Here is a 13,580-nt window from a genome sequence, read left to right on the forward strand (position 1 = left end):
ATACCAGCCAAAATAAACATTGTGTTACATTGCTTTGAAACATGTGGTCTCCCTTTTTTGTCAAGTCCATTGAGCCTGGGCAGTGGCAATGTACTTAGTCTGGTGATTATAGATCTTTCCAGGAGGCTGAGCAGTTTGGAAAATAGGTTACACCTGCTCAGTCTATTAATTTAAAATTAGATATTCCTCTAAATCAATAGCCTTATGGTTACACCTGCTCAGTCTATTAATTTAAAATTAGATATTCCTCTAAAAAAGATATTCCTCTAAATCTGGCTTCCAACCCCTCAAAAATTCGGGCAGCACCAGAGTTTGCCCCCTCAGATTGTTGTTGCTTGAAAATTGGAGAAACAGCCTGGGAGTTACAAACGGGTGTGAAGTTATGGCATATTTTGTGTTAGGCCACGCCCACTTTTCACATCTTTGGCGCCCCCTTTTGGTCAAATTGTGAAATAGCATGCCAGAAATGCCATTCCAGATGAAACTGAGAAGTTTGCAACCGATGATGCGAATGGACTTGATTTACCGCTATTACATGCTTACACCATAGACCCCGCCCACTTTCACAAATGTTGACAAAACTTCTGATTTTGTCTAGGACATCCTCCTTGATATATCTGCCAGGTTTCGTGATCATTGGACAAACAGGTGCGGAGTTACGACCTTTTGTGTGTTAGGCCACACCCATTTCTGGCGTTTATGGCGCCCCCGTTTGGTCGAATTGCACAAAATTTGACACGCATGGTCTGGGATCGTCTCCGAAGATCTCCAGCAAGTTTCGTGAAGATTCCTTCATCGGTCATGAAGTTATGACAATTTAGCTGATAGGCCACGCCCTCTCACAACTTTAACGATTAATATCTCCGAAACTAAAGTAGATTTCAAAGGTTTCAAAAAGGCAGTTTGTAGAGCTTGCTCCAGAGAGGCTTCCTGGCGATGCTGATGCAAATCGGTCCAACGGTCTAGGAGGAGTTCTCGAAAATGTGTTTTCCAAACTTTTCCAAATATCTCAAAAATTTTCCAGACGGACATTAAAGGGATAGTGCGGATTATTGGACATAATGTTGTATGAACTTCATCCCAGCTGTAGAGTGCCTGGGGAGCTCACTTCCTGATCCATGAGTCCCGTGGGCGGAGCTATAACTTGATCTGAGTGGAGAAAAATTAGTCCCGACAGACACTACAGGGTCACGGAGTTATCAAGTTGTACCCCTAAAGAACGCATGCATGTGTTATGACATCTCATTTCAACAATAAAACCGCAGGCTCGTAGTTGCTCAGACCGGCGCTATTTATTGGCACTATTTTCTGGCTAGTATCACTCCGCGCACTGCAGCCGCGGAAGCCATTACCGGTGTGTTCAGGTGTTTCAGACAGCGCGGGCTGTCTAAAAAAAGTTAAACATGTCTGACTATTCGAGCGATGACGATGATATGCTGTTGACAGAAGATTCGAGGGGTTATCTTTATGAACCTGAATACACCGATGAGGAACTTCGTCAGATCGACCTCGAACGGGCAGAGAGAGAGAGGAGAGAGAGAGAAGCGGAGGCTGAGCAAGGAGACGCAGATGGGCCCGCGGCTGCAGAGAGGAGAGAGAGGGTGAATGAACAATGGTGGTGCACTTGTGATAAGTGCCAGCCGATGCCAACGGAGTTGGAGAGCTACTGCTGCCGGGAGTGGGATCTAGTCGTGCCACAGATGCAAGATCTCATCTCAGAGGACGCCAGCACATCTGCTTCTGCCTGCATCACCAACCATCCAGACTTCCCTGCCATCCTGAATGCTGGCGTCTTGAGGACGTTTTTCAACGTCCCCAAAATAAACTGGAAGAAGCGTCCCAGGCCAGCTGGACCCAATGGCCAGCTGTCTGTAAAGTAAGTGCTATGGCTCTAATAATAGTAATTATTTAGCAGTTGTATTTGAGTGGTGGCTAAAGTATTCACTAGGATGCTACTTTATAACCTTACTGATCTGTAATATTACAGTTGTGTAGGCTATATCCTATAATTTCACTTCTTGTTCTGTCAGAATACATCAATAATAATAATAATAGATGGGGCTTATATAGCGCTTTTCCATAGCTCAAAGACGCTTTACAGTAGCCTACACAAAAACTAAACACTGGGGGGGGGGGGGGGGGTGACGTTAGTGAACATATAACGACAGAGATGACACTAAACACTGAGTACTATGTGGGGGGGGGGGGGGGGCGATAGTGGTGAGACAAGACAGTAGACAGAGACAGCACACAAGCAAGGATGGGGGGAGGAATAGAATAGTTCTGTCATACATAAATAACAGCCAAGGTGTATAGCATCATATAGCCTACTCTACCATATCAACCAGTCAACCATACAGAAATGTTCATGAATTGTCTTGATTTGCACATTACAGTATGCATATAATGAACATGTTGTATTGTTTCAGTCAGTACAGGCTGATTGGCTACCGGATGGTACTGGAATGGGCCCTAAATGGAGAACAGCTTGGGAAAGGCAATAGGAGAGTTCTTCCCTCATGTGTGGTGGATAGGATCCGCAAGGAATATCCATCACCAAATGGACAATATGTGGGATTCAAGGAGTCTGAGGAATCAATGGATTTGTTTTAGGTCTTTGGAAGTCACATTGTGAACGTTTATTTTCAACATTTGTGTGTTACACTTGAAACGATAGTGTTCCCTTTTCCTTGAAAATATTTCTCAACATTGTTTTGTAAAAGAAATGCACATATATGTTTCCAATTGTTCCATGTCATTGTGTTTTTGGATAAAGTGCAAAAAATATAAACATGTACCAAAAAATAAAACTAAATACTTTGAGTAATAAATACACCAGTCACGATGCAATTATTATATACATAAACCAAGCAAAATTGTATTAGCAGCACTCAGTTAGCTAACAACCTATAACTGAAGTGATAAGGCTCTGTGACCAAACAACATTTTGGTTTGTCCATACAACATTTTAGCTTTGAAAACGTGTGGACATTTTTGCCACCACAACAGCTTTGTCCGGCTTTGGGGTAGGAGCTATATTGGCCGGGAGGTCGACTGCAGGATGGATGTGGGACCCCTCATCTCCAGGCTTTCTGTCCAGTCGCCGTTGAATGACACGCTGCACCAAGTCCTTCCTGAAGTCCTGGTTGGTTGGCTCATAGATCTTCCTGGCAACCCATTGGTTTGATTGCCTGGAGTGAAATACATTGTATTTCTCTTTTCCTGGGGGAGTAATATTGAGTTGCATGTTAGTACAACAGGACTATGTACAGTTATGTGAAAATGTGATTTTCTTGTGCCTCTCACACAGCATTGCAGACAATGTGCTGTCATATTCTAGCTTATTCTTTCATGCTTACCAGACAGAGTAGTATCATGTTGACGGCCAACATTGTGGTTGTGGTCAATGATACTCAGTTGGGTTCGTGCCAGCATGGTCGGGTATTTGAAGTGCCTCCTCTTCTCGGCGTACTTCAACATAGAACTGTGGAAAACCTCGAGATGTCCTGAAACAACAGATTTTATTCAGACATTTATCTTGAAAGAAGAGTCGATGCACACCCTCACAATCTTATGGATAGGTGCGTCGGAGGAGAGAGTCCATAAGCAGAAGAAAGAATTCCCGCACACTATCCAGTTACTGACAAACTATATTACAACATTTCTGTCACTCAGACCTTCATCAGGTTATTTTACCTGATGAAGGTCTGAGTGACAGAAACGTTGTAATATAGTTTGTCAGTAACTGGATAGTGTGCGGGAATTCTTTCTTCTGCATTCAGACATTTATCCCCTTGCATTTCGATAACACAGCATCACACTATGACTAGTCCTAATGATACGCTTATTTCAACTTACCAGTGTGCTTGAACAAGGTCATTTGAGGCAGGTCTCTCAAGAGGTTTTTATCCAGCACAATAGCCTTGAGAGCGTTGTATGCTGCACTGCCCTTCCCCAGCCATTTCTTCCTTCGCTGTTGGTCTTCGTCGAGGTCACCATGGTAACACTTGTATTCGATCCCATCTTCTTCCCACCTGTGGATGCCACAGACATGAAGCAGGATAGAGGTCCACCGGCGTCTCAAATCCTGTAGTTTGAAACATTTTTAATAGTGTAGTTAGCTCATTTGAAAATGTAAGTGGCTATGAATTCAAAGTTTCTCTTGACATGCTTCACCATGCAATTTGGTGCTCATTGGATAGGATTGTCATAATGATAATCACCTGTAATTTGATTCCCATCACCTGTTTAGGACCAAGTTATCTACCATCAAATAATATGAACACCCATAGAACCATGTCATTTTGTATAGCCCTTTTTATATGGAATAACATTTACAATTACTTCCCGTCAGCTAGTGTCTTATCAAACACTGCAACAGGAAATAAAGTTTGGCCCATTTACATGACTTATGTTTCAAGCATGAAAAGGTCTATGACAAAAGATAAAATAAATTACAAATAAAATAAGCCTCACCATTTCATCCCCACCACAAGAGCTGCAGGACCACCAGAAGTGATTGCCCAAGGACTTGATCCATGGCTGCAAATCTCGGTTATCTTTCTTCTTGGCTGCTGCAGTTGCCTTCTTCTTCACACCTAAATAATGTAAAGAGAGGAAAAGGGAAAGCAGAACATGTAGAATAACCCAGACAATAGTCCTTTTACAAATGACACAAAAGCCTGCAGTCACAAATAATGATTTCAGTTTGCATACGCAAAACTGGTGTGTTATTTCACACATTACACAAGGTAACAGATAAGAGAGAAAATAAATAACCTTTTGCGACATGCCAAGGATCAAACTGATGCTTTAGTTGGGGGTAGGACTCCCTCATTGTCTTCCTGATGGATGGGTGACGGTCCGTGGTGACGACATCAACTCCTACTGCAGAATCCAACAGACGATCAAGGCCCCTCCGGAAACCAACATTCTCCATCGCTGGTGAACTTGTTGTTTCAGACACCTGTTGTATCATTTATGGCAAAAGAACAGTATAATAAAAAAAAACATACCAGTACAGTACAAGGGATCACCAAAAACACAAGGCTTCATTCTGCAATCTGCCTATTAGTTTCAGATATAGTCTGCCAAGTTTATATTTTGGTCTGAGGGTGGCGCCAGAGGAAAGGCCAATAGGGTCAGCAAGGGTCAGTAGGTTGATCCTATACATAACAGTGATGCATAACATTGATATGCGACAGCATTGGCTCTCCAAATGTCAATACTCACCTGTTAGCACAGCAGCATCCATGCTATATGACCCCATTCAACTTCAACATCCTATACATTTATTCTCTCTATTCCTCTCACAAGGACATTACATGTATTACAGTAGATAATTGTTTGGAGAGTCACACAGATAAAGCTCAAGGGAAACCTTAGACTCCACACACCCAAAACCTTTCCTGCCACACATTGACCCTATATATTTTCCATAATAAACTATTCTTCCAGTGTTCCAAAGGTACACTAAATCACTAAATCATGTTTCCCACTACAGTATAAAAGATTAAAATTTTACCTGAATTAAATCAGACATGATAATCTTCTTGGTTGCGTCATCTAAAAAGCTGTAGGTAGTGTACTTGGCACTGTAACCTGGGGAATCTGATCTGTAGATATAAAAAGGAGAAAAGAACATATACAATTGTAGGGCGTGGTATGGGCACGATTACCTGATTACATTTATATCATCATGGCCACACACACACACGAATACAACTTAGTACATGTATGCTCGATAACTCCAATACACACCTAGCATCACCACCAACGTCTATGTGGCCACCTGCAGCAGTTTTTTCCTTGAGTTCAGACAGAATTTCTTCCTGCATGTCAGTGTATGCTTCTTGAACCACTGGTATAAGTTCAGTTGACTGAGATGAATAATAAGCAGACTTCTGTGGCAGCTGTAAGTTGACAAGTTTAGCCCACTCTCCAATTTCATTCTGCGTTGTCCCAGTGAAAAGGATGGCGGCTGAAGATACCAGGTTGTTCTCAGGCTTTCCATTGACATAAGGACAAGACTGCCACGAACCATGATGGCCATTTGTGCATGTCCAATTGATTTTTATCATGGATCCATTCATGGTTTTTTGATTGTCTTCAAGGAAAACGCCACATGTGTGGCACGTTTTGAACAGTTCCATAAGGGATGATTCGTTTACAAGCCACTTTCTTTCAGACCAGTCTCTATGTTCTTCTGTTTCATCAATGCTGACATCTGAGCAAGACGTTAGTATGGAAGTGCTGTCGTCTGGAACAAATGTGCTGTCTCCCATAGAACTCTGGCTCGAAGTCTGGCTCGTACTCTGGCTTGTATCCATTGCTTCAGATGCAACTGTTGAGCTTTGGAACTCTGACTTCTAAAGAAAGAAATAGCAATGAGTGAAGTGATTGACTAGATGTATTCACACATCTAAAAGTAAGTTACATTATGGCCATTATGCGTTATGTTCATGGTTGATACATTCACCGGACCCTATCTTTGGAACGGTACCTTATGAAGAATGGGCTGCTCGTTTTGAGAATATATCAGCTTACCTGTGACTGTGTCCATGTGGGAGGGAGGCAAAGGTACGTCCCAGATGATGAAAGGTTTCCACTTGGAACAGCTTGGGCAGGGCTGTTGAGAACAAGCTGCATGTATGCACCAATTGTGGTAGAGTGCTGCACAGGCGTAGATGGTTGGACTCCAGAAAACACGATCCCATCCTCATCAGCCGTCAGAACAGGAATGCATGCCTGGAGTGGAAGGGGCGCAGGTGTCATCCCTGAGGAAGAACCCCTACGTGCCCCCTGAGCACAAGTAGAGGTGGCTGCATCCTAAGGGTTAGAATGGGTCAAATGTTGAATTCCCCTCTGCCATAGATAGCCTACAAGTTACATTTTAAAAGCTATTGTTATCATTAGATGTGATTGAATCACACTTGGTCATAATTTGACTTCAACACACACACACACACACACACACACACACACACACACACACACACACACACACACACACACTTGATTGGACATGGGCTCTCAGCTGTGCCAAATCGCTGCATGTGTATGATGGCTAAAACAGGTATAGGCCTAATGCTAAAATAATTACAATTATGGATGGAAATACAATGATGTGAGCAGCAGACGGTGTTATTTAGCTGCAAATTTATGATAATCACACCAAAGTGTGAGTTGCAATGCTAACCAGGTAGAATTTGCCTGGTAGTAAGCCATCAAACTACTAGTAGGCCCTAGGCTAGAGGCCTACTAGTAGTTTGATGGCTTACTACCAGGCTAGAGGCTCTAGCTGAATCCCACAACCGATATAGGCTATCCATCTTATTTTTGTGAGGCTCCGCTGTAAAATAATTCTGGGAGCAATATCCAATCTAGAACGTGAGCAGCTGTGTGTTTACGCTAGCTTGACGTTGCCTGGATAGTACACTGCATCGCATTTCCTTGTCGAACTCCGACATTAAAAGTTTGCTCGTTACAAAATAACACTAGTTTAGGTTATGTAGACTAATCATGTTTTCTATCACATCCGCTAACCTGTTGCTCGTTGAATAAGTCGGCATTTTTCAGCTCAGCTGCAACGCTTACAGACTGGTAGGCTATATTAGACGGGCTGTGTCAAGCTAGACGTAACGAGGGAAGGGGACAGCAGAAGGATCATGGCTGCCAAAAATAAGGTGGATACTGGATAGACTATTTCCTTTTTTTACTGACAACATTGTTATATTTAGGTACTGTAATCTCTCTTACCATGGGTTTTGGAACAGCACTGCTCTTCAGTACATGGGCCTTCTTCTGTCCTGGACGTGGAGGGAGGTACTCATTTTTGGTGAAATGAGCGCCGCAAACACGAAGTTTTTTGATCCTCGCTGGCTTTGTCTCAAACCTCAAGCCTATCGCAACAAGCCAAAGTTGTCTAAGGGCACGGTCCGTGACAGGGAAACGATGGAATACACTGTTACTAATGTTTGCATTGTTACAGCCAGGAAAATCACAAGAGCGAACCATTTTGTCAACGTGCCTCCTACCGTAGCCTACTCCTCTCTCGTACTCGCTGTTTACAGCCTGCGCTGTCTGAACACCTGAACACACCGGTAATGGCTTCCGCGGCTGCAGTGCGCGGAGTGATACTAGCCAGAAAATAGTGCCAATAAATAGCGCCGGTCTGAGCAACTACGAGCCTGCGGTTTTATTGTTGAAATGAGATGTCATAACACATGCATGCGTTCTTTAGGGGTACAACTTGATAACTCCGTGACCCTGTAGTGTCTGTCGGGACTAGTTTTTCTCCACTCAGATCAAGTTATAGCTCCGCCCACGGGACTCATGGATCAGGAAGTGAGCTCCCCAGGCACTCTACAGCTGGGATGAAGTTCATACAACATTATGTCCAATAATCCGCACTATCCCTTTAAGGGTCCTTATGGCAAACTTGTAGAGCAGGTTCACCTGAACATCTGGAAAAAAAAAGTTTGAAAATCGGACCAACGGCGTGGAAGTTATGGCCTTTAACGTAAAACCATCGATTATAGCGCCACCTTCAGGCCGATTCGAAAAATCTTTTTTGAGCAGCTACCTGCCAACAATATCTGTCATTGGGCCAAATCTCAGGTCTCTACCATTTACCAACTCACGGGAATTTGCGTCGGAGCAGATGAACAAGAATAATAATAAACCAGAGGAAAAACAATAGGGTTTCAGCCCCTTCAGGGCTTGAACCCCTAACAAGCAATAAAGCAGTAAGACACGCCACAGACAGCGGCACATATGTGCAAATGGCATGAACATACTTTAAACATAATTAAACATAATAACATTCTGTTAGGTGCAAATAGCATATGCCTAATTAACATACTATTGAACATTAGTCATACGTGATGGTAGCAGCTGCAGTGCGGTACAGTACGGCTACTACACTATTTGTATATGTTAACACATTGAATGCCAGCCATGTTTTCATTCCTGTAGGTAAGTTGTGCCAGGGGTGTTTTTGACGATTCTGGCTCATTTTAGAAACAGCCGAGGATTTTTTTCTGTTAAGAATTCATGAACACCAATCATCTAAAAATAACTAATAGAATGTGTGCTTTCTCTGTCTAAAAGAGTTAGTTTGCAGAGTTAGTAGTTATGTAGATATTAGCCGTTGAGTACAGCATGGTTTCAGCGTCTGGAAATTTATTCAGAGATAAATGGCTTTTTGTGAAACAGTCACTTTAACCATTCATTTTTGGCATCAGTAAGACCGTCAGACATTCTAAACAATAGTTTTGAACAGTAATTTCCTCCATAACAACAGGAAACACCCCTCTCATTCAAACTCCTCCCTCCGTGTGTCTTCTCCTCCTGGCTGTACAGCGGGCGTGTCAGAAGCGCTTTTGCTGCTGCCTGCCTGTGTGCCTGCCTGCCTGCTTGCCTGCGTGCAGACGCTCCTTGTGCGAGTCAAGATGGGCCGGGGAATGCGTGGGCGATGGGCAGATGTTGATTCTGGCCTTTCTGAGGTGTTTCAAAGTGTGTTTCACCTATGATCTATTTTGCAAATCGCTCTCCGCTCTCTGTGTGCTGCTGCCGGTGCGCGGCCGCTCTCAGGCAAGACAAGTCTTGAACGGATTACTGTAAAATCGCCACGGCATTTCCTTGAATGGCTTGGTCCCGCGGCAGTTTTTTCTTTGATTTCGGTCGTCTGGGGGAGCACTGTCAACACTTAGTGGGTCGGTAAAATAGATTATACACATTATCTTGCTCCAATAGTGATCTCGAAGATGTAAAAGTTGTTGATTGATGTACCACCGTCAAAAAAAAAAAAATGTTTATGTAAGACGAGTAAACTCGGCTCTGGCACTTAAGCGTTGGATTATGTAAGACGAATTATTTCGGCTATGGCACTTAAGGTGTTAAGGAGTCTCGTGGCCTGCGAGAAGAAACTGTCCCTCAAGACATGTGTGCGTGCTCTTGGGACCCTGTATCTCCTCCCTGAGGGTAGCAGGGAGAACAGACTGTTGTGGGGGTGGTTTGTGTCTTTGATGATCTTCATGGACCTCCTGAGGCACCGCTGGTTGTACAGATCTTGCAGTTCTGGCAGCTCACATCCTGTTACGTGCTGGGCCGCGCGCCTCACCCTTCTTAGCGCCCTGCGGTCCATGGTGGTGCAGTTCCCGTACCAGGTGGTGAAGCAGCCAGTCAGCAGCCTTTCAATGGTGCCTCTGTAGAAGTCCCTGAGGATTTTTGGCCTTAGCCCAAATTTCTTCAGGCGTCTGAGTCCGTGTAGTCGCTGTTGGGCCTTTTTGACAACAGTGGGCGGTGTGGTTGGCCCATGTCAGGTCCTGGTGGATATTGACTCTTGAAACAACCGAGACTCTTTTGCAACCACCTCACCCACACGGACCACGGGTAATGCACTTTTCCCCCAAACCCCTGAACTTCCATACGGAGACCGAGAGCGGGCTGGCCGAGTTGAACAGCCGACGCAGCTGAAAGAGGGCTCGTCTGGTTCAAGCGCGGGCTGGTCGCCAAGACAACGTTAACGACAAGGTTTGGGTGAGTTAAACATACATGATACCCCTCAGATAGAATTACATTCACCCAGGTAGTTTCACTTTCACGTTAAAACACACGTAGGGAAGCGCCAGTTTACGGGTTAACTAACCTTAGAGGGGTAACCTAGGAATTAGTACGAGCCAGGCTAGCTAGCAGCGTAACAGTGTGGGTGCGTGTGTGCGTGCGTGCGTGCGTGCATGGGGAAGTGTCTGTGCGTTGATACACTTGGAAGTCCCCCTGAAGAAGGGCATCTGGGCACATTTACTTTTTTTTTTTTTTTTTTTTTCCCCCCCCCCGATTTTTTATCCCATTTTATCCCCCATTAGTGCTCATTTGATTTCTCAATCCTGGTTGCTACTCCATCCTCTGCCGATCTGGGAAGAGCCGAGACTGGCTCCATGCTTCCTCCGAGACATGGGCAGTCAGCCAGCCGCTTCTTTTCACCTGACAGAGGAAGCTTCACCGGTAGGACATAGCACGTGGGAGGTTCACGCTATTCCAACCAGTTCCCCTCCCTCTGAACAGGCGCCCTTAACGATCAGAGGAGGAACCAGATTGGGCACATTTACTGATGTCATGTTACTTGATTTCCTGACAGTGAAGGTCAGAATTGTCAAACAGGTATGGCTCGCTGCCGTGTGGAGCTGCCAACACGACGTTTTTCATTTGAGCTCCAAATCCTCGCTTTCACTCGTACAATAAAAAATGTGATTGATACAAGTTGGCATGTTTTTTTTATTTTGCATCAGTAACCCTCTTTGTGTGTGCAGGTACATGTGTGAATATGTGAATATGTGTTTGCGCCATAAAATGATTGCATTTTAAAAAGTTCCAACTTACCCCATGCCATTTATTTCCCTTGTCATATAATTAACACAATCCTAATATTGATGTATAATACAGTAGGCTATATATAAAAAAAAAAATGTGATTCTGCCTATTTCATTTGATTGGTTGAATGAACAACGCAGGCGGTGGTGATTGGATGCTGTGGGAGGAGAAGATGACAGGGACGGTTGCCAGGTGATCAGTTGTGATTTATGTGGGATTGAGCGAGGGAATGTGCTAATTACCAGGACAGAGGGCCAACACCTGCCCACAACTAGACCCATCAGCCATGTTTGGAGAGGCACAAATAATTAGCAGCCATCTTTTGCTCCCTCTAGTGGTGTGGTCATGGAGAGGGAGAGAGAGAGAGAGAGAGAGAGAGAGAGAGAGAGAGAGAGAAGAGAGGAGAGAGAGAGAGAGAGAGAGAGAGAGAGAGAGAGAGAGAGAGAGAGAGAGAGAGAGAGAGAGAGAGAGAGAGAGAGAGAGAGAGAGAGCAGAGAGAGAGAAGAGGAGAGAGAGAGAGAGAGAGAGAGAGAGAGAGAGAGAGTCCCTGGCAACCACAATGGTGGAACGAGCTCCACCCCTTCTGTCAGAACGTCCCAATCACTGCCCCTCTACTGGCAGAGACTGAAAACCCAGTAACACACCTCTTCAGGCTGCACTGGCTTACTGTAAGGAGACCAGGGCCACTGGAAGTCTCTTTAAGCAGGGGAGGGTGCTTGGAGGAAGGCATTTTTTTTGCCATATTTAGAGGAATATCTAATTTTAAATTAACATTAGGATTATACTGTTGTGATGTAATTATTCAGTATTTTCTCCTTTTCTCACTCATTCAGAGCAAAGAGGGAGATATATAGCATGATGATAATGCTCTATATCTGCCTATTTGTTCTGAATACACCAGTTAACATGACAGAGTTAACATGATAGAAATATTATCAGCAAACTTAATGACTAGACTAATTATTCTGATCTGAATGGCAATGAGTATATCAAGAAACATTGACTCCTCTCTTTGCTGTATAGTGGGAGGTGCATTTTTGAGTAGGCTATTAAAAATACCATGTCAAGTTCACGTTTCTTTATTGCCAGATTAAACAATTCGTATTGGTTGTTGGTTGGTTCAACACAACATGTGCGCACTTCTTCTTCTCTAGCCTACAAGCATGTAACTTCCTTGATTGTTATTGTTGATAATTCTATTTAAATAGGCTACATTTTCAGTATATCAATAATGCAATTGTCACGCGGCCCAAAATAGCCAATTTGGGCCGTGTTCTCAATCTTTTTGAAGTGTTGTCCGACAACGCCACCTAGGATATATGCCAAGAGCCTAGGACTCTATCAAAAGGCTACACAGGTTCGCACACCAGGGTTGAGCAGAAATTGAAACACTAAAACCAAGGTAGAAAAAGTAACAATGTTTATTAAAAATGTGCCCCAAACCCAGCCCAAAGTCCATCCACGTCCTTGTGTCCACCGGTCGGAAGTAGTCCTGTTTCCCACTCGGTCCACCGCTTTCCTTAGGGGGACCAGAACACAGGGGTCAACTACCAATGTCCCAGAATACTCAGGCCTGGAGTCAGAGAGATCAACGTCCAAGGCACGTAGGCCTACAAATTGAAAATAACTTATTCACTACGCCACAGCACACTGTCACTGCAAACTTTATATGTATTTAAGAACCCATAGGTATTAAGCTCAAAAACACAGCACTCTGATCGAGATTAGGGGGTGATCTGCGGTTAGCAGCCCAACAAAAGGGACACACAGTGGCCCTGAGTGGTGGTTTAATATACTAAATGGAATAAAATGTCCGGGGCAATTAAATAAAAACCAAGTTAAAAGCAGACAATGACAGCCTCCATAAAAACAAGTGGAGCAAGGGATGAGCGGGGTACTTAACTCGAATAGGGGTGAGTCATGACGTCACCCCTCTGCCGCAGTTGAATAGCTTCCCCCTGCACTGATGAGAGCTCTCCGTTGGCCTCGATTGGAACCAGTCCCACTCTGCTGGGCCGTCAGCGTCCGGGACCACGCCTCGCCTCGTCTGGTGGGACACGGGAAACAAGCGCCAGTCCTCCGCACAAAAAACACCAATTCAATTCCCCCTCACTCTCCTGGCCCCCGCAGCCGGTCTCGTTATGTGCCCGCCGTAATGCTGAAGTACTCACGCTTTTCCTGGGCGATAACGATGTCCCGTTATCCAC

At 44.3% G+C, this 13,580-nt stretch overlaps 1 long non-coding RNA gene across 1 annotated transcript; it reads right to left on the reverse strand.

Annotated features, from left to right (window-relative positions):
• Positions 1-3,876: 3,876 nt before the first annotated feature.
• LOC310772557 lies at positions 3,877-4,882 on the reverse strand. Its single transcript, XR_014552504.1, has 3 exons — positions 4,780-4,882; positions 4,477-4,598; positions 3,877-4,087 (listed from the first exon to the last, which is right to left on the reverse strand). It is a non-coding gene; the product is annotated as an uncharacterized lncRNA (long non-coding RNA).
• Between the last annotated feature and the right edge of the window lie 8,698 nt (positions 4,883-13,580).

This window comes from Poromitra crassiceps, assembly GCF_964638095.1.
Source record: "Poromitra crassiceps genome assembly, chromosome: 2".
NCBI classification, from domain to species: Eukaryota; Metazoa; Chordata; class Actinopteri; order Beryciformes; family Melamphaidae; genus Poromitra; species Poromitra crassiceps.